Below are 22,351 nucleotides of genomic sequence, written 5' to 3'. Positions count from 1 at the left end.
TCCTAGCCCCTTCCTTATACCACAAGGTGAGCAGTTCACTTATTAAAAGGCTGCCAAATCCCACTGCTGCTTCCAGTGAGAAGACATCCCTATGGCCTGGGCCATCTGTGTGCAGGGTTGTGATTACACCTCCCAGTGTATTCACACCTGCTGTTTAATTATTTGCCTGTTGCCACAGGACTTTGAGATAAGTTGAAATGGTAAAATTGCATGTGTAAAGTCTTTTGACTTGCACAGAAATTGGATTTAAATGAGGCAGAATTGAGCAAAGTCATCAGGCTCTCTCTCTCTCTCTCTCTTCCAGAGTCATTGAAGTCCAGCAGCAAGACAAAAGTCAAGACAACTAGTAATGGATCAGGATGCAGTGGATAAACTTGGTGTCTTTGATGTCTAAACAAGTTCTAAGCACTCCACAGTGCCTATTTCAGCTCCCTTCATGAGCATTAGAACGCAATTTTCTCATCCACTCATTCCACTGGGAGAAGTCATCACATGCTTGCGGTGCATATCAACTAATTCAGTGACAAGTTTGAGATCACTCCATTGCCCTTAACCTGGTTTAGCCTGTCTGCCAAGGTGGTTTTACTAGGATGTGGCCACTGCTTTTTGGAGCCACAGGAGAGTTGGGTGAATCAGGCAGACACCAAAGGTGGAGAGCAGCCCTGAAAAAAAGCTTGACAGTCCTCACACCAGAGGTACTAGTCTTCCTAGCACACTGCACACCTGAGTAGAGAACCCTTGGAGGGTGGAGAAGGGAGGAATTCAGAAGCCTAGAGCAGCAGCAGGGGTGGTGGTGTTGTGGCTCACACTACAGGCAGAAAACGGGGCCTGACTTTCTATGTCTAGCACAGCCTGCAGAGAAAGAAACAAGGCAGGAATCACAGGTCACATGGAAAATAGCAATTCTGCCACAGTGAGTCAACAAAACTTTTCAGATGACTGATAGGGGAAGAGTCTAGAAGCATTCTCAAAATTCTAAAAAAAAAAAAAAAAAAGCTCAAACCCAAACCCAGGACAGAAAATTAGAGAACTCAGACTAGGGGGCAGCAATCAGACTTCACCCTGGAACAAACCACTTTGGGAGCACTGAAAGCCTGTAGTCCACAGACTATCCCTGTAATCCTGGAATAACACCAAAACTAATACCCCAAGAAAGCAGCAATAGGTCCAGCCTAGACTGTCCCTCTTGAAGTGCCATCAAGTCCGTAGAAGAATGCACAAATAAACACATACACAAAAAAGAATCCCCCATTATGAGCAATTATGGTGTCAGGGATGCTCAAACACAAAGAAAAACATGACTTCAAAATATCCACAAGCATTGCCAGAGAGAAAAACACAACTTAAGCACAAACTAAATTAGAGTTACTTGAAGATATAAAGCAAGAGTTAAGAAAAGAGTTTAAAATTTTTTTTCAATTGCTATTTTCAGTTGCTATTCAATTTATAAGTTGAATAAGAATGCTTAAAGGAAAAAAATTGGAAATGAAATGAAAGCTATGAAAGAAAGATCTGGAAAGGGAATTAAAAGTTTGGCACAAATGGTTCAAAACTTTGCCCAAATAACAAACTCTCTGAAAAATTGAATGAAGAGAAACCAATGACTTATAAGGTAACAAGAAATATTAAAAACAAAGTCAAAAGGCTGATAAATTGAATAAAAGGTAAAGTATTTCACAGCAAAAAAAAACAACAAAAAACAACAAAAAACAAAAAAAAAACAAACAAAAAAAAAACACCTGACCTGGAAAACAAATTAAAGAGAAAAAAATTTAAGACATTAGACTGGTAGAAAAATGACCCTCAAAAAGATTCCAGAAATCCTATGTCAAGCAATCTTCAAAGAAAACTGCCCAGATCTCTTAGAACTAGAGGGCATAATAGAAATGGATTCCGCTGATCACTTCCTGAAAGAAACCCTGAAATGAAAACTCCCAGCAACATCATAGACAGAGAGTTTCCAGGTCAAAGAAAAAAGTCATCTGAAAGAAAGAAGTCAAGTACCAAGGAACCACAGTGAAGATCACACAATTTAGCAGCCACAACTATAAATGAGTGTCAAACTTGGAATATGATACTCCAGAAGTTATAGCATATGGACTTACAGCTAAAAATAACGTGCCCAGCAAGAACGCTACAGGGAGAAAAATGGATTTTTAATGAAATAGAGCACTTCCCAGAATACCTGATGCAAAGGCCAGAAGAACTGCAGACAACTTTGAAGTCAACCAGAATGAGGAGAAACATAAAAATATGAACAAAAATTATAAAGTATAAAGTACTAAAAAGAACAAACTTTACTTCCAACTATGGAGAGATGATACTGTCCCCCCGGATGCTATTATGATTAGAGTTCATAGATGGCATCCATTGGACAAGTACTGGGAGAGGTTCTGTTATATCTTGATCTTAAGAAAATAATAGAAAAAGAGGTATCGAGGAATACAAGAGCAATGTAAGAGGAAATTATTTCATACATTGAGAGTGCACAAATAGACTTACATACAAAAAAGGAAGTGGAGGTAAAGGGGAACAGTTGACACTTGAACTTCACATTTATAAGAGCTCATCAAAAAAGGAAAGAACATACATGATTGGGTACAGAAGTACATTTCTGTGAAATAGGAGGGAAAGGGAACAGAGGGAGGAGGATTTAGAGGCTGGGTAAATAAGGGGAGGCTTAGTCCGATCCAAAATACATTTTAAGAATGTACAAAAAATATTGATAGATCTTTTTGAGCTGGCACATATTAGAATCTAATAGGGGGATTTGCCCATAAATTGGAAAATAAAGAAGTTATGATATATGACTGATCCAGATTCCAAGAGACTATTAGTAGAACATAATGTGCATATATGACATGGTCAAAGTGGAACTTTGTCTTGATTAACTATATATTAAGTTAAAGGGTTTTGTTTTTCTTGTGTTCAAAATGGGGGGTAATGTGGACAGAAGGTAGATCTTGGCAGAATAAAACAATATATATTTTGAAAAAGAAAAAGAAAACTTGGGAACTCTGATCAACACAATGGCCAAACATAAATCTTGAGACCTTCTGATGAAATATGCTCTCTATCTCCTCATGGGAGGTAGTAGACTCAGTGTGGATAGAGAATGATTTTTGTTCGTTTGTTTTGTTTTGAGATCTGGCCAATGAGAAATTTTGTTTTGCTTGCCTATACATGATTGTAAGAGGGGTTTTCTTTCTCCCACTTTGTCAAAGTTAGGGGTAAGTAGATGGAAGTGGGAAGGAAAGAGGACTGATTTTTGAATATAAAATAAAATTTAATAATAAAAAAAATGTCATTCATCCTGGAGTCAGAACATTTAAGATCTGAATTTTCAGAGTAGGAAACCTCTGACACTTAATACCAGTGCAACCTTAGACAGATCACCTAGGCCTACATTTTTTTTTCATATGTAGAAAGGAAGGGGTTAGATTAGATGGACACTGAGGTTATATACAGCTACAAAAACATGATCTTTTGATCCAATGTACTCTGTATCAGATAATAGTTTCTAAAATGGACTTTATTCTTCTGAGTGCTTGGCAATAAATAAGGTAGACTGTGACAGAGGGACATTGACTCTTCGAAGTCAATAGAAGTCACCTAATTCAATGAACTAGCAAATTCTACTTGCCTAGAGCAAGAAAAAAGAATCTTAGATTGGAGTAATAAGTGACCTTATAGATCATCAGATCCAAACTCTTCTTTTATTTTTTCCCTCTTAATAGTATTTTATTTTTTCCAATTTCATGTAAAGATAGTTTTCAGCATTCACTTTTATAAGGCATTGAGTTCCATTTTTTTCTCCCTCCCTCCCTTCCCTCTCCCCCTCCCCAAGATAAGCAAGCAATCCGATATAGGTTATAGATATACAATCATATTAATATTTCCACATTAGTCATCCAACCCCTTCCTTTAAAATGAGGGAACAGAGGCCCAGAGAGATTAAGTGATTCATTCGAGGCCACAAAAGAAGCAAGCAACAGAGCTGTGAAGCCAAACTTACTTCCAATCCTTCATAGTTACAATAGCAAGAGTGCCCTTTCCTGAAGACAATAAGGTTGACGTAGTGTGTTCTATATAGTCACAGTCAAATCATATATGTCTATTTGTTTGTGTCCGTGAGCAATGGCTAGGAATCCCTGTGTTTAAAAAAGTGAGGAAGACCTGGTACATGTGAGAATCTAATTTTACAAACATCTGATTTAAATACACCTATATTGTCATAGTAAAAAAAAAAAAACATTGACACAATGTAAGAAAGTGTTAGCACTGTAAATTATTTGGTTCAAATAATAGGTGCTATTTTTTTTCAAAATTCTATAGCAAATCTTTTTGAGCCTAATAATAGATGGAATAGCAAACATTTTGAATCAAGTAATATGGTCCCATTTATGATTTTCACATGACTTAGAGAAGCTATTCTTATCAAGATATTCTTTAGGTATCCAGGGGGTGCTAAGTCTAAAAGCTCACAATATTCTCAGTCCAAAAAAGGGAAAATATTTGTGCAGCAGAGGAAATGGTACATGTAGTCATGGTCAGAGGCAGAGAAAGCTTGTTGTATGAATTAAATCCAATTATTGAACTGTGCAGTGAAATGAAAAAAGTGCTAGTTTCAGCATCAAAAGACCTGGGTTCAAATCCCATCACTGATATTTAATACCCATGTGACATTAAGCGAATTACTTAAACCCCCTAAGCTGTTTTGGGGTTTTTTTTTTTGGTAACTTATTAAATGAAAATTAGACTAATGATCTCTAAGGTTCCTTCTAGTTTTAAAACAATGGTCCTAAAATAGTGTTTCATATACTTTTCTCTCCAAAATCAGTGTAACATGTCATATAGAAGACAAGTTACCTATCAAAATATCTCTTTACTCCCAAAAATACATCACTGTCACACAGCTTTCCTAGTCAAGAAAATAAACAGGATGAAAAGGGTAAAGATAACCTTCAGAACCTAATAAAAATAGACCCTTCTGTATTACAGTAGGAAAATGAAAATAACCCAAATCTGATCCAAGGAAAAGTATACTGAAATAATTTATGCAAAAGTGAACTGGTTCTTCTTAACCTCTCTTTAACATACATTAGTTTAAAGATGGGGTTGAAAGCAACAACTTTTTGCTGCATTCCCAAGTATCCTGACTCCAAGATTTGGTCCCGATACTGGTAGGCTACTAATTACCTGACTTATCCCAAGTTTGCACAGACCCCCTTTCACCTGTTCCACACTGTCTCACATTTACAATGTCCAATTACAATGTGTATTCCTTCATCTTCATTCTCTTAACACAAGGTGCACTGAAATTGCTATGGTATATTCAATGATTTAATAATATTTTAAAGGTGTGGTGTCTGATGTTTCTGAAATAATAACAAGAAAAGCAATAATGATGACAATACAATGGTTAATAAAAAGCTAACAACTTGTCCCAGAAACATTTCTAGGTGAACGTCATTAAAAAAGAGAAAATGATGATAATGAAAATAAACAATTTTAAGTAGATATTATCCACATCATCCTATCTATTGAAGTTGTTCTTAAGATCATTTTAATGAGCTTACAATTTTTGAAACTCAATATTTTTATTTAATTATAGAAATCAATACTTAACCCACTTGTACGATACTTTGGTGAAGACTAAACAGAAAGAACAATAGTAGCAGAGCATCCTGTGCTGGGATTGTTTCTATTTGAACTCCATTGTCTAGATCAGTGATGTCAAACAGACAGAAATGGGGGCCACTAAACAGTCCATAGGAATCCCTGAAGGTACATATTAACTTGGAAGACCACATGTTAAGGTTAACTAAGTTTTATTGCACTTTTATTTATTTTGCTAAATATTTCCCAATTACATTTTAATCTTGCTTACCATTACTCCAGACTGTTGTGAACCTTGTGTGCCTCAACTATGACACTTCTGGTCTATATTCTCTCCTTTGTATGAATTTTTGGTTTTGCAAAGGTGAAGAGGTATTGTTGTAGGGTCATGGATTTCAAATTCTTAAGGTCTGCAGATGTTATTCATTTTAACCTCTTCAAAATGTAAAGAAGAAGTGCCTGTGAAGTGTTTTGCCCAACTTTACATAAGTTGTTAATTACAGAGCTGAGATTTGAACTGTTTTCTAAATTTGGTGCTGTTTTCATGGTTCTACACTGAATCATAATGATCTAGAAGTATTTTGCATGATATGCAAAGGCAAGATGATCTCACAAATTCTTGCTGCTCCTTTCAAGTCAGAGGTGGCACAAGAAAAGGGGAAAAAACATCTATAATGCAGTAAACCTTACCGTTCCTCATTGACTCCATGCATTTGAACAAGCTGTCCATCAGGTCTCATATTTATTTACTTTTTTCTGTTGTCATCTCCTTCTACTGGCTTCTTAGCTAAAGTCCTAACTTCTATAAAAAGCTTTTACTGAATCTACTTTATTGCTAATTCCTTTCTTCGATGATTATCTCCAATTTATTCTTTATATAACTTACTGGACAAACAAGTTGTACCTACACAACTTTCTTATTCAGCAAATATAAATACGTTGTACAGTAAAGATAACCATCAGACCACATTTGTTTACATGTTTTCTCCTATATTAGATTATAAATTCCTTGAGAACTGAGCCTGGCTTTTGCCTTTCTTTGTCTCCCTAACACTTGACACTGTGCTTGGCATATAGTAGGTGCAAAAAAAAAAAAAATGTGAACTTGATGTGCTGGGAATTTTATACAGTGATTTATTTAGGAAATATGATTTGCCACTCAGATTCTTAAAATCTAGCCACTAGCTAACTAATGTGCAGACTCTTAAGGAGTCTGCCCAATATGACAGATGTTCTAATAAACCTTATCTTTGGCTGAAAGAAGGCTTGGGTCAAATTCTTTAGAGCAAAAACAGCATGTTGTGATTTTGGGGTCCCAGCACTCCTAAACCCCTAAACCTCAACATTTTGGTGGCCCATACGGAGAAGCTGCCTAACACCAAATTCTTTTCCAGCCAAGACTGGAAAGTACGTAAGGCTCCCCCCACCTTCTTGCTTTGCAGTTGGGGTCGTTCTCCAAGCACCCAGGCTTGGAGGTGCTTTTTAGGCAGACAGTTACAAGGCTATCTCACACTCGGCCTGACCTTTCAGCCTCTCAGTCCACTGGGTTGGCTTGAGGCCATGGACCTGGGTACACCTTCCACAGCATGAGGACTAGAACAGATGCCCTATAGGGAAGTGTATGCCTAGTTCTATCAATTCTGTCAGCGATAGGGAATTGAGGAAAACTGCAGTTGCTTTTTGGTTCCCTGAGGCTTACTTACTCCCTTCCCTTTACACCCCTGAATCCTCCCTCGTGGAGGTTATAGGGAAAAGTTAGAGCAGCTAAAAACATCTTGGCAGATTCTGGAGGTTTTGTGATTGATCATTAAGGAGTTTTGAAACTCCTCCTTACAACCCTGGTCACTCCTTTCTCCCACTCCCTTCCCTTTAGTCAAGAAGGTATGTTAACCCCTCTCATAGGAGAAGAGAGTTCACCCTTTACCCCTCACCTTTGATTTGCCCTCCCCCACCTGGGAAGGGAAGGAGGGGGAAGGGCTAGCAGCTACAGCATGGGCCCCCCTGGAAATGGCTTTGGGCCGTAGGGCAACCTTTGTCTGGAAGCATCACCTAGGTTCAGCACATCCTGCTCAAGGTAAAGAAGCTAGCCTCCAAACTTGGGTAAAGTACACTCTTGTAAAGTTGTAGTTTTAATTGTTAATGAAGAGATATTGATTCTCTGTGTAAAGTAATTTGGAAATGCATTTACCAAAATTGAAGTCATCTGACTAGTAACGGTTTTGCTTCAAGTTTCAAATTGGTGAATTTTTTGTATCAGTTATGTCAAGCAACTTTTCATAATTTGGTTACCACTAAAATAATTTGGCTATTCATGGTAATTGTTTTAATGTGTAAATTTGCCAAAAAGTCTGTTTGGGTTTTGATTTAGCAAGTATATAGAAATCTCTAATGATTGGCTTTTTACACGAGGACAAATTTAAATTTGAGATTTAAATCCTGGAAAAGCTTTTCCTAAACTGTGACTAGTGAAATTTGCTGTCATGGAATTTTATTTTTGAGTTATCTGATGAATCATAATCCATTGATAATCAATGACCCATCATCTGAGAGAAATGCCACAAGCTACTCAGAGAATACTGGTAGGAAGTCAGCATCAGGAAAAGCTGAGAGGACAATTTTAGCCTCAGTCTAAGATGGGATCCTCCTGGCTCAGTTTCCCCATTATGTTCCTTTGAAAAAGAATGTTACCCACTTGGCTATTCCTGAGTTTGGCTATGAGGTGGATTTGATACAGCATGGTTGGAAAACTGAATTATTTGAATTCTAACAGAGCTAAGGGTGTTTTATCCTCTCATATTTGGGCCCTAATCTGGGCCCTGCAGTTTTTTCTGTCAGATTTGTGTCTTCCAGACTACAGGCCATTCACCTACAATTGATAGCGAACAGTGGGTACCAGCCAATGTTCCCCCACAGTTCCCTGAATGCAGCCTGTGCTTGGTTCCAGTCAACCTCCTCTTTGCGACCCCACCTTGAGGCAGTGACAGCTCTACACCCCTTGCCAGCAAGAAGCAGTTTCAGAAGCCAAGACCTTCATCCCTCACCCCAAAAGAATTTGGGTCCCATTTGTTTGACGGGGGAATGGTAAGGATGGGATCTAGACCCCAAAAAGGAAAAACCCTGGACTTTTCCACATGGCCAAATCTCTAGCATTCACCTGAGCCTGTAATCCCATCAACTAGTCTTTCATTGTGGCTATGCCCAATCTCTGTTACCCTTAACCTAGCCTGGCCCTCCCTATGACCCCAGGCCACTTCCCACCCTTAATCATATCTGGGCTGTATTCTCCCTTGGCCACATGGTCCAGGTCCCTGGAGTTCTATTGCCTCATAGACTACTTGATCACTCCTAGATCCCTCCCATAGTCTTTCTGTATATAAGATCCATCTCATCTCCATCAAGACGCTTAGATTCTTAAAATCTAGCTACCAGCTCACTAATGTTCAGAATCCTTAAGAGTCTACCCAATATGATGGATGTTCTAATAAACTTTGTCTTTGGCCAAAAAAAAAAGGAAATATGATTTGCATATGTTGTTTTGCCTATCATTTTTAAAAAGCAGACAACAGTATTTCCAAATCAAACAGTAGGCAATGAGATTTAAAAAGAGAATCAGATTTAAACTTACTCTGACTATTCTTTCATTCTGAAAGCACCCAATCTTCAGTCAGGTACAGAGAAATTTTCTGAGATTGAGAGACAGAAAAACAGCTTTGCACCGAAAGCTATTGCTCATTCCATTGTGGGTTTTTGTTTTTTGTTTTTTGTACTACTTTTTTTCTCTCTGCTTCTAGCAAAGTGATCATCATCAAACCAATATGGTATGAGATACAAAAAATAGTGGCTTAGTGGAATTAGTGGAATAGATTAGGTACACAAAACATAGTAGTAATGGCCATGGTAACCTTGTGTTTGCTAAATACAAAGATGAAAACTTTTGGGACAAGAACTCACCAAAATTGCTGGGAAAACTGGAAGGTAGTCTGGCACTAACTAAGCATATACCAACATCTCACATCATACAGTAAAATAAGGTCAAAATGGATAATGATTTAGTCATAAAGGGTGATAAATAAATTCAGGGAGCATGGAAAAATGTGTTTGTCATGTCAATAGATTAGAGATGAGTTTATAAGCAAACAAAAGATAAAGGGGAGTCTAGGAAATAATTTTTATTACAAGTAATTGAATGGCATTTGCAGAAACAAAACTAATAAAGCCAAAATTAGAAGGAAAACAGGAAACTGGGGAAAATTATAGCAAGTTTCTCTGATAAAGGCATAATTTCTCAGATGTATAGGGAACTGAGACAAATTTATATTAAAAAAAAGTCATTCCCCAGTTGATAAAATGTCAAAGGATATGAACATGCAGTTTTCAGATGAGCAATTAAATCCATTAATAGTCACATAAAATACTCTAAATCATCTTGATTAGAGAAATGCAAATTAAATAAGCTCCGAAGTACCACCTCTACCAGTCAGATTAGCTAACATGACAGAAAAGGAAAATGACAAATGCTGGAGGGTATGTGGAAAAGTTGAGATAATAATGCATTATTGGTGGAGTTGTGAAGTATTCCAACTTCTATAATTTGGAACTACGCTCAAGTTGATATATAACTGTGCTTACCCTTTGACTCAACAATACCACTACTAGTGGTATTAGTAATACTTGAAATGCTAATACTAATACTAAGTAATACTACTACTAATACCAAAGAGACAAAAGAAAAGGGGAAATGACCTGTTTGTACAAAAATATTTATAGTAGCTCTTTTGTGATGGTAAAAAAAAATGAAAATCTATGTTTTGTCCATCAGATGGGGAATGGCTGAACAAGCTGAGGTATATGACTGTGATGGAATAATATTTTACTATAAGAAATGACAGCAGGATGGTTTCAGAAAAATCTGAGAATACTTACATGAACTCATGCAAAGTTAAGTGAACAGGACAAGAAGAATATTATATACAGTTATAGTAATAGTATATGGATGCTCAACTGTGAAAGACTTGGCTACTCTTATCAATACAATGATCCAAGACAATTTCAAAGAACCCAGGATGAAAAATGCTATCCACCTCTAGAAAGAGAACTGATGAACTCTGAATGAAGAATGAAATATACTTAAAAGAAAAACTTTATTGTTATTTTTAAATTTTATTTGTGTTTTCTTTTGTAACATGGCTAATATGAAAATGTTTTGTATGACTTCGCATGTATAATCAGTACCAAAGTGGTTGATTTCTCAAAGAGGGATGGAGGAACCAGAATGAGGAAGAACATTCCAAAATCAAAATTTCAAAAAATGAGTGTCAGAAATATTTTACATGTAATTTGGAAATATTTAATGAAATAAAAATATTTTTGAAAGAACATAGAACAGTTCCCTCATGTCACACCTTATGTCTGGAATGATCTCTATCTGACCTTCCTTCTTCCCTCATTTCCTTCATATCACAGATTCATAAAATCTAAGTGTTAGAATGGTAGAATGAATCCCAAATGTCTACTTAGCATTGGCCAATAATATCTTCCATAATATCCCCAATAGCTGGTCTTCTGTCGTGTATTTGAAACCCTCAGTGTGGTATAGTTGATCAAGTACTGACTCTGAAGGTAGATGATCTGCCCAAATACTTATTATCTGTGTGACCTTTGACATGGCATTTCCCCTCTTTATGCCTCAATTTCTTTATCTATATAATGAGAGAGTTTATCCATATGGTTGTATATATTTCATCCTGCTCTAAATCTGATTTGCTGTTACCTCCAATGAGAAGGAAACCTCTCAAGACAGTTCTTGTGTTTGGCAGCACTAATAGGGATTGTTTTTCGCTCACATCAAACTTGTCTTTCTCTCATCAGTTTCCACTATTCCCCTCCCACCCACATTTGTCTTCCAAGGACAAACACAATAAATCTAATTCCTCTTTTTTTTTTTAACAGGTCTTCAAATAAATACATGAAGATAGTTGGAGCATTCCTTTTAGCTTTTCTTCTCTCTTGGCTAGATATCCCCAGTTCAGTCCTCTTTCCACCTTTGCTATCATATTCTGCATCTGATCGAACTTGCATTGGTTATATCTTTCCTAAAATGTGGTAAACAGAACTGAACTTGACACACGGCTTGATGAGAGCAGAGTAGAGTGGAAATATTGCCTTCTTTATTATGAAAACCAGGCTTCTATTCTTATATTAATCACAGTTAATAACAGCTTCATTATTACAAGGTCACATGATTTGCTCATGGTGAATTTGAAGCCCGCTAACTAATGCCAATGCTTCCCCTCTTTCCGCCACTTCTACCGTACTAGATCTTCTTGGAAGGAATTTGCTTTCTAGGCAGAATTTGGGCATTTGATTTTTTTGAACCTAAATATAGAATTTTAGTTTTTTTCTATTTAATTTCATATTAATTTTCATCATTCTATCCTAAGATGTCATTATTGTTGTTTTTGTTTTTGCTGCTGTTTTGATCTGGACACTATCATGCCAAATGTTAGCTTATCATTTCAGGCTTCATAAAAATTCACAAAGCATACCATCTATGCTTTTATCCAAGTCATAAATAAACATGCTAAAAACTAGAGGATAGAGAATAGATCCCTGGGGCCCTCTACCCCCACCCTTTTTCAAGCTGGTATTGACCAATTAATGACTACTCATTGTTCCAAGTTATCCAGCAGTTTCACATCTACCTAATTGTGCTATTATCTAGCTCATAAGAACAGCATTAGGGATTTCATCAAATGGTTTTCTGTAGTCCAGGTATATTATGTCTACAGAATTTCATTTACTCATCAGTCAAGTTACATTGTGACAAAAGGAAATGGAGATAGTCTGGAATGGCTTGATCTTAATGAATAAATGAATCAATCAATCAATAAACAAGTATTTTTAGTGACTATTAAAATCCAGACACTATGATAAGTACTGGAAAATAAAGTAGAATTTAAACAGTCCCTGTCATTGAGAAGCTTATATTCTCTTAAGCCAAACAATATGTGACTTGAATTTGCTGAAGGCAGGTAAATGCTATCCAACTATTTCCTTACTCACTGTTGATAAATTTAATTTAATAAACTTTAAACATTTATTATGTAAAAGTAGAAAGGAAAGCGTGGTATGGAGGATAGGGTTGCTGTTGTTGTTGTGAGAGAGAGATAGAGAGAAGAAAATCAAGACTCAGGCCCTAACTCTGATTGCTATCTAAGTGCTATTGGAGACTGTCTTCAAGCAATTTTCCAAGACTATTATAAATTGCAGAGAAATTGTAGCATCTGCGGAGGGAGGGTACTACATTTGAAGTTTTCTATAATTATGAACATTAAAAAATATTCAAGTCACCATGTCAGCCACTAGAAATACAAAAACAGAAGGGAAATAAATATCAATTAAAAGAAGGTTGGATTCTACACAGATAAATAAAATTCAAAACAATTTTAGGATGCTGAGTTCTCTAACAACTTCCAGACGTAGGTGGAAGGCTTTCAGATAAGATTTCCAGGAAGAAGGGGCTCCTGACATAAGCCTTGAAGCAAGTCATGGATTCTGAGTTGTAAAGAGAAGGAAGTGCATTTCAGGCATGAGCTAGAACAAAGATTTAGAGGCAAAAGATGAGATACAGAGTTTAAGGAAAGGCTAGTGGTTCAAAAGTTAGCAGTCTAATTTGTCCAGAGCATAGTTTGTGGAGGGAAATTGCATGAAATAAGATAGGAATAAGCAATGGGAAAGGTAAGTGGGAGCCAGATTGTGAGACACTGGGCTAGCAATAGAGAATGTGAAGATGACATCAACACAGTCATATCTAAGTATCCTGCAGCCTAATTAGCATGACATCTTTATGAGGCAGATGTAATAGATTTTTACAAAGGCTTCTGGAAGTATCCAAGAGTGTTAGGTTACAGCTGTTTCCTTCCAAATCCTCTGGAAAGTATTTTTATGTGTTTATTGTACAGTAAGTCAGTGACAATGACAGATTGCCCTCAGTGTTTATCTAATTTGGTTGCAACCACTCTTATTTAAGACATTTAAACTTTCTGTGCATCAGTTTCCTCATATGTAAAATGAGGTGATTGCTCTTGATGACCATTAGATCCCTTTCACCTTTAAATATACAATCTTATGACATTTAGTAATAATTAAAAAATGATATTTCTATAATGTTTAACATCTTATTATATGATTTATACCCACATATTATCTCACTTAAATGTTTGCTTTATGGACAATTGGCCTTGCAAATTAATAATAAGAACTTAAAATTATATGGCACTTCAAGTTTTAGAAACTACTTACCTCACAATAATATTGGGAAATAAATACTGTGTTATTATCACCATTTTACAGATGACAAACTGAGGCCAAGGGAAGTTAAGTCAAATGACCTTGAATATACATTAAGTGCAATAGCTTGTATCTGAATCCATATCACCTAACTGTGAGTCCAGGGATCTATCTATCAATTAGTCAATCAACATGAATGAATAAAAATTCAGTGTCATAAAAAGGAGCCTTAGCTCCATAATGGATCTCTAAACATTTGTAGCTATGTGATTCAAAGCATAGATTTTTTTTTAAATAATACTTTAGTTTTTCCAATTACATGTAAAGATAATTTTTAAAAATCATTTAAAAATTTTTGAGTTCCAAATTTTCCCTCTTCCATATCCACCCCCTTCCCTAAAAGGGTAAGCAATTGGATATAGGTTATACATGTACAATTATGTAAAACATATTTTCATATTGGTCATGTTGTAAGAGAAGAAAAAGACCAAAAGAAAAAAAAAACATAAAAAATAAAATAGTGTGCTTCAATCTGCATTCAGTCTACATCAGTTCTTTCTCTGGATGTATATTGCATTTTCTACCACAAGTCCTTTGGACTTGTCTTGGATCATTGTATTGCTGAGAAGAGCTAAATTATTCACAATTGATCATTCTACAATGCTGTTGCTACTATGTACTATGTTCTTCTGGTTCTTCTCACTTCACTTTGCTTCAGTTCATGTTGGTACTTCCAGATTTTACTGAAATCTGATTTCTCATCATTTCTTATGGTACAATAGTATTCCATTACATTCATATGCCACAATTTGTTCAGCCATTCCCTAATTGATGGCCATCTTCTCAATTTCAAATTCTTTGCCACCACAAAAAGAGCTACTATAAATACTTTTATACATGTAGGTCCTTTTCCCCTTTTTTATTATCTCTTTGGGATGCAGACCTAGTAGTGGCATTGCTGTTTCAAAGGGTATGCACAGTTTGATAAGACATAGATTTCTAGGTAATTAATAAGTGCTTGTTGAATTGCACATAATTCAAATGATGATATCATGACATGCTTGTTAAGAAAAGAAAGTTTTCTGGCATCTGAGCCATGGACATTTTCCATTATTTAATTTGGACATATATTTCCATAAGCAAATTATTTGAATCACTATTTATTCCTAAATTGCATATTCACAGATACTCATGGACTTAAAGGAGATGAGTAGTACCACTTTGACAAGAATTTCTTTAACACAAATGTAGGAAAAGATAAGTCTTCTTGAAATACTCAGGAAAGGGTAATTATGCAGTTATAAAAATAGAAAGAAAATATGCAAGAAAATTTGACTTTAAATACTAAAAGAATCACACACACCCCTAAAATAGATTTATTGTAAGGGCAGATGTCTGATATTGTGTTTTAGTTAAAATAGATCTATTTATTTTCCCTCTAAACATACAAATTTACTACTTGTACAAGAAATTTGAGATTCAGTGGATCAAATTATTCTCTACTTTATAAACTCAGTTGCTCCTATTTCAACTATAAACAATGTCTAGAGGGAACATCTTAAATCTAACATTATAAACTTCAAAAATATTAGGTACATATGGTAGCATACGATAATATGATTTTTAAAGTATATGTATATGTATATATGTATATACATGTGTGTGTGTGTATATACATATATATATACACACACACACATATATATATATATATATTTACATATATAAGACTCTGTGTGTGTATGACATTTTCCCCCTCCAGAACCTTGAGTTTAGAAGTATAGTCAATTCTCAGTGAGGAAACTGCTTCTACCAATGAGGAGTTACCTTTCTGCTCTTACATGGAAGAAGGTGAAATTTCTAATTTCTTGGGCAGACATTTCATCCCCTCCAGGCAGTTGCTTTTCCCCCATCCCAGTACTTCTCTCCCTACATCCTGACCCTTGATTTCTAGCTACCAAAAAAAAAAATTCATTTAGAGCCAACATGGGTTTATAAGGTAGGCAATTAAACTGAACAATACCATATTTTCTTAAAAACCAGAATGTAACTAATATAACACAACTACATCATCTGTAGAAACTCAAAAAGGAAAGGATTTCAGGGGCCATCTACTTTGGGACTAGATTGGATCTGGGACAACTCCAACCCAAGGTAGAATCCATATTGTTAGTGATAGTTTACCTAAACTCATTCCTTGATGTAGTGTATTTCCACTCCCCTTATAACTCTTCCTATCACAGTGGTTCTGAAGCCCTGGCTGACATTCAAAGCACATTCTATGATTCTCTCCAATAACTTCCATATTCTTGTTGCCCTCTACCCAACTTGCCCAATGTGTCACTTTGGAATGGCAGCTACATGATTAGCAAACTAACATTCATCTTAAACTTTGTTCTTTCTCACTCCCTTCATTGTCTTGCACTCATTGAGACTGGTACCCTGCTAATGACATAGCTCCCTGACTACCTTTTCCAGGACTAGTTGTGTTTTCATTCATACTCTCTGACTCATTGGTCACAGTGAAGAAGTTGAAATATTCCCTTCTCTCTCTGGCCATTTCCAGACTCTTCAATACCAAGATCACTCAGTAACCTCTCTTCTTTTGAGGATTGTTCAATCCATAATTACAATACAATAACCCAAAAGCTGTAATCCACCAACCCCCAGGACACTATTCTTTCTTCCTCAAAATATGCAAAGGCTGACTCTCAATCTTTCTTTCCCAACTCCTGCCCTCATATTAGAGTTATTCAAAATATTTCAAATACCCTTACCTCGCAAATTTCAACTTATTAATTTCCCATGACTTACTCCTTCATCCCAGCTAAAGAACACACAGAGATGATTATAACCCCTCTGCTATACTGCAATACAAGTACACTGATCCTCTTGTTCTTCTTCCAACACAACACTCCATCTGCCAACTTCATGCATTTTCACTGACTCTACCCCATCATCTCTTCCTCCTGGTTTCTCTGGTTTCCTTCAAGTCTCAGGAAAAGTCTCCTTTTCTGTAAGAAATTTTTCCTAGTTCTCCTTAATCTTAGTACCTTTTCTTTGAGAATAACTCCAATTTATCTTGTATATATTTTGTTTTACATAGGTGTTTACATGTGGTCTCTGCCATTAGAATGTGAGCTCTCCAAGAGCAAGGACACTCTTTTGCTCTTCTTTGTGTCACTAGAACTTAGTACAATACCTTGCAAATACCTGCTCATTGACTTTACTAAGAGAGTAGCTTTGTAGTATAGTAGATAGAAAATGAAACTTGAAATTAGGAAGACCTGAGTTTGAATTCTTCCTCAGATACTTACTAGCTCTATGACACTGGGCAACTTGGTTAATGTCTCTCAGTCTCAATTTCCTTATCTGTAAAATGAGGAAAATAATAACACCTACCTCTCAGGATTGTTGTGAAGATCAAATGAGTTAGTATATGTGAAGTAGTTTGCATACCTTAAAGTACTATATCATCATCATCATCATCTTGTCCAGGTCAATAGACAGAAGCCTCTCTAAACATGAATATGCACAAACACTGTTGTTTTTAAAAATAGTCATCTTGGGATAATATGTGGGGTAATATTGAATTCCAATGACGCATCTATTACTTCTGGAACTGTTCTTTTGAAATTTTCTTCAGAGCCAATTTATGAACCCATTTTATTCAGATAAAAGATTGGACTAGATGGCCCCTGAAATCCTTTTCCATTTTGATTTTCTGCAGAGGAACTAGTTCTGTTATATTAGTTACACTCTGGCTTTTAATCAAGCGTGGTATTGTTCATTTAATTGCCCATGTTATTAGCCCAGATTGGCTCTAAATTACTTTTGACTATTACAAAAATCAAATACACCCTCAAAAGACAAGTATTTCCCACTATTTAAAATGTTAAAACAAATGTTCTATAGTCTTTAAAGGCCAATTCCAAAAGAAGAATCCAAAACCGTGTTAAGCAAAGACAACAGTGATAAAATAAGTATGCAGTCTTGATCCTCGACAGGTCACTACTTCTCAGATCCTCAGATTCCTCATCTTTAAAATTGGGGTGATAATATTTGCAACCATTTCTTGAGAGGAAAACACTTTACAAACCTAAAATTGCTACCTAAATGTGAGATTTTATTGTCAATATTGTTGTCGATAAATTGTTGGAAAAGTAGTATAGGGGAATGGAAGGCTAACCTTTGATCTATAAAGACTTGTATTCATATCCAACCTTTAACACATACTAAATGTGTAACCTGGACAAGTCAATGAACTTTTCAGTGATCTAGGTAACTCTCTAGGTTTCAGAGGAGCCTTCAACCTGATTAGTACATACAGGTCTAGTTTAGGTCAAATAATGAACCTTCTTAAAGTGGTGCCATTATTTAAATTCACACTGTATATTTCCATTGGGCTAGAAATGATAACCATATTTTATATAATTATGACTTTGCATAGTTTGCATTCAAACACATGTAACCACTTGTGTAGATTAGATTGCCTCAACTGAGTTTTCCTATCACAATCAAATCACAGATTTAGTGCTTGTCCTTAGTATTATAGTTATTAGGAGATGACAAATATTGAAAGGATGGAAGCTAAAACCTTCTGATGAGATCATCTTTGGATTTGAAGTCTGAGGAAGAGGGTTCAAATCCTGCCTTTGACTCATATTAGGTTTGTAACTTTAAGCAAGTTATTTTTTATCTCTGGGCCTCGGTTTTCTCATCTGCAAAATAAAGTTGAACTACATCATTTCTAAGGTCTCTTCCAGCTCTAAGTTAGTGACACTAATGTAGACATAAAGATTTAAAAATATTTTTAATAGATATACTGCCTCAGAAGTAATCCACTTTAATCCTTTGTTTCAAATTCCTGCTTCTATTGTGCATATGTGACAAGTAGCATGCCTCTACATTTAGTTTGTTACTTTGACACACCTCGGGTGTGCAAGTTTGTATAGATACTCATACAAACAAGTTTTTTTTTCTAAACTCTTACTAGTAATTATTTTCACCATCCAATTTTGCATTTCCTCAATTCAATTTGTGTGCTTCGTGTTCTTAGTTATATTTTAAGCTTTTAGAGTACCTTCAGATTCCATTGTATGATCCCCAGTGCATAGTACAGTGGTAAGGCAGGAGTAGGTACTTAATACATATATACTAAATAAATAAATAAATTGATTCCCTCATCTCCTAGAAGCCAAAATTATACACATACACACATATATGTATATGTATATATATATATATATATATTTTTTTTACTGAATCAAAGATCAATTGGTATTTCTCGAAATTTAAATCCTGCTTAGGACAAAGAACACTTTCTTTTTTGAAAGATGCAGATGACATTTCATAGAGTGGACAAATGTTCCATTAGACAGGGATTGATTTCTTGAGCATGAAAAATAATGAACTCATTGTCATTCCCTGGGGGCTATGTGGTTGCTGAAGACATTGGATGCCATTGTGTGGCCTTTTTTCTAAGAGAGTATATTAAGGAGCAGGGAAGAAAAAAAAAATAACTTCTCAAACAGAATTATTCACCATGACCAAGAAAATTATGCATGCTACCTTTGTCTGCAGAATAAGCCAAATGGATAAATCCTCCCCTTGACTCCTTTAAAACTTTATTAGTGGGTCAATTTGTTATACGCTATTTCTGTGTTGTTTATTTCAATGAGATTATCTGGTACTGAGGCTACCCAAGGAATTACTAAATGACTAGATCTATTTGCTATAAACTCTAGCTAGCTAGCTATAACCAAAATGTAAATATACTAAAATTATAATAATTGGAAACATTGTAAACACTAATTTGAGAAGTATATGCAAACAGTGGGGAACACATGAAGCCAAATGACAGCCTAAAGAATTGCCTTGTTACTGACAATAGTAGAGCTGGAAGCACTGGGAGTGTGAAGCACTTTCTCATTTTTGGCAGATGAAAGAGATAAATATTAGCCTGCTGTTGAGATTAGCACTGTGCTGTGCAACAAGAAAATGAAATATATGAATGAAGTATTTAGAAATGCAGAGAAAGGCAAAACATTTGAATGGTATGCAAGAATAGAAACTGAAAAATCCAGTGGATAACCTTGGTACCTGATGCAAACTCCCTTTAGAAACCATAAAGTTTGCAATAGATAAGAGGGAAGCTGCAAATATTTCTTTTAGAAAGGACAATTTAATAACGGAAGGTGCTTACATAGAGCTTCCAAATCATAGCTCCTACTACAATGGTACTCATTAGAAGTTATCAGATCAAAAAGTGTGCTAGTAATACTGAATCCACACAGACCAAAATATTAAAGGGATTTCAAATATCATCATCAAGTCAAGGAAAGAAGGTCATAGGACTATGATATTGTACAACAGAGGAAAACTGGAGGCCAAATTTCTTTCAAACAAATGCCATTGCCATACAATTTCTGTGGGGCAAGTACGGAGCATGAATTGACCTGAAAGTGTTTAGGTTGCTGCGGGGATCAAATGAGATAATAATTGCAAAGTGCTTAGCACAGTGTCTTAGCATGTAATAAGCACTATATAAATGTTAGCTATTATTAATATTATTGTAATTTAAATTATTCTTTCTTAAATCTCATTAATATTACCTTATGTTTGCTTTTTATATGTTCTAAATTTATTTCTATGAACATATATGTGGTGTGTGTGTGTGTGTGTGTGTGTGTGTGTGTTGTTTCCTCCAGTAGAAAAATAGGTTTCTTTAGGGACCTTCCCATTTGCCCTTAATTCTTATGCCTTCCCTGCATTGATTATCTCCAACTTATCCTGTATATACCTTTTTTGTAAATTGTTGTCTATGTGTTGTCTCTTCCAGTAGACACAGAGCTCCCTTAGGGTAGGGACTGTCTTTTGTCTTTCTTTATATTCCCAAAAGCTTAATACAGTGCCTGGCACATAGCAGGCACTTAATATATACTTATTGACTGACTAAGCGTAGGAGCTGCATTGTTTTTGATTTCTCATTCTCATATCCTTTGATTTCACATGCCAGCATCTGGTATTTGGTATCAGAACATTCATAGATGCTTATCAATGAATTGAAAATCAAAGAATGATAGAAACACAGCTCCTAATCACCACTCTCAATTTCTGTGCTTTCATAAATGTCAGCGGTTTCATATGATTGTAGATGATTTGAATGAATTATCATGGTATTATTATATGCTGCGGTAAATGTTATCTGCTGCTTAATGCAATGTCTCATAGTACAGAAAGCCTTGGATTGGAGGTCAGAAAGATATGAACTGAAATCTCATGTCTGTTACTTAACTTCTCTTTTCCTCAGTTTTCTCATCTGTAAAATGGAGACGCTAATAGAAACTACCTGACAGAGCTGTTTTGAGAATAAGGTGAGATAATGTGTATAAAGTACTTCGTAAAACTTAAAGTGCTAACTATATATTAGCTTTTTGTTGTTCAATCATTTCAGAAGTGTCTGCCTCATTATGACACTATTTGGGTGTTCTTGGAAAAGATACTGAAGTAGTTTGCCATTTCCTTCCCCAGCTCATTTTATAGTTGAGAAACAGAGGCAAATAGGATTAATTGACTTACCCATGATCACACAGCTACTAAGAATCTAAAGTCAGATTTAAACTGAGGAAGATTAGTCTTCCTGATTACTCACCTAGCCCTCTATCCACTATACCACCTAGCTCACCATATATTAGATACTAATGTTACTAATACTGTTCTTGCAGCTATTAATGCTGCTTCTATTACTTACATGAGATAGTGGTTCTCAGATGAGAGATACAAAATATATGTTTATGCACATACTCAAAGTTTTTACATCTTACTAGTTCACCAGTACAGATTTTAAGAACCCAATGTGACTTGAACAATTTGATGAAACACTGTGATATGAATTTAGTGGATTAACTGGCCAAAACATTAAGAATAAAATGGAAGACATTCAATTGCCCATTTTCCATATGGTGTACGTGGCAAAAATTTGCCTTGTAATGATCAAGATTGGTTAAACCCAGGAAAGCCTAATTTATCCTAGACATTAGAACAGTGCTGCTTTAAAAAAAAAAAAAGTCTGGTCAAAGCAAGTGTCAGATAGTCCTTTTCAAAGACCCCACCCAACTGTCTATGAAAAAAAAAACATAGATAATGAGAAGAGAGAAAATGTGTGATATTACACATGTATATCTGTATCTATATCTATCTATCTATGATATTATATGGGCCAAAGACCTATGGTTCATCTCAACTTCTCAATGTTGATGGAGCCACATTGATTAGATCATGATCCTTGAGAGATGAGATGAACACTTCCACAGTGTTCTCAACAGACAGTCATCAATGAATGCTGAAGCCACTGACCATATACCGGAGGCTGAAGTCAGTCCCTCTCTAACGGAACTTCCAACTGAAGAAGTTTTGAATACGATTAGGCAACTCTCACATG

Source organism: Vombatus ursinus, unplaced genomic scaffold, assembly GCF_900497805.2.
Source record: "Vombatus ursinus unplaced genomic scaffold, bare-nosed wombat genome assembly UNPS02014821.1, whole genome shotgun sequence".
Taxonomy (NCBI): Eukaryota; Metazoa; Chordata; class Mammalia; order Diprotodontia; family Vombatidae; genus Vombatus; species Vombatus ursinus.
The sequence above is the reverse complement of the archived record's forward strand: the minus strand, read 5'-3'. Positions refer to the sequence as shown.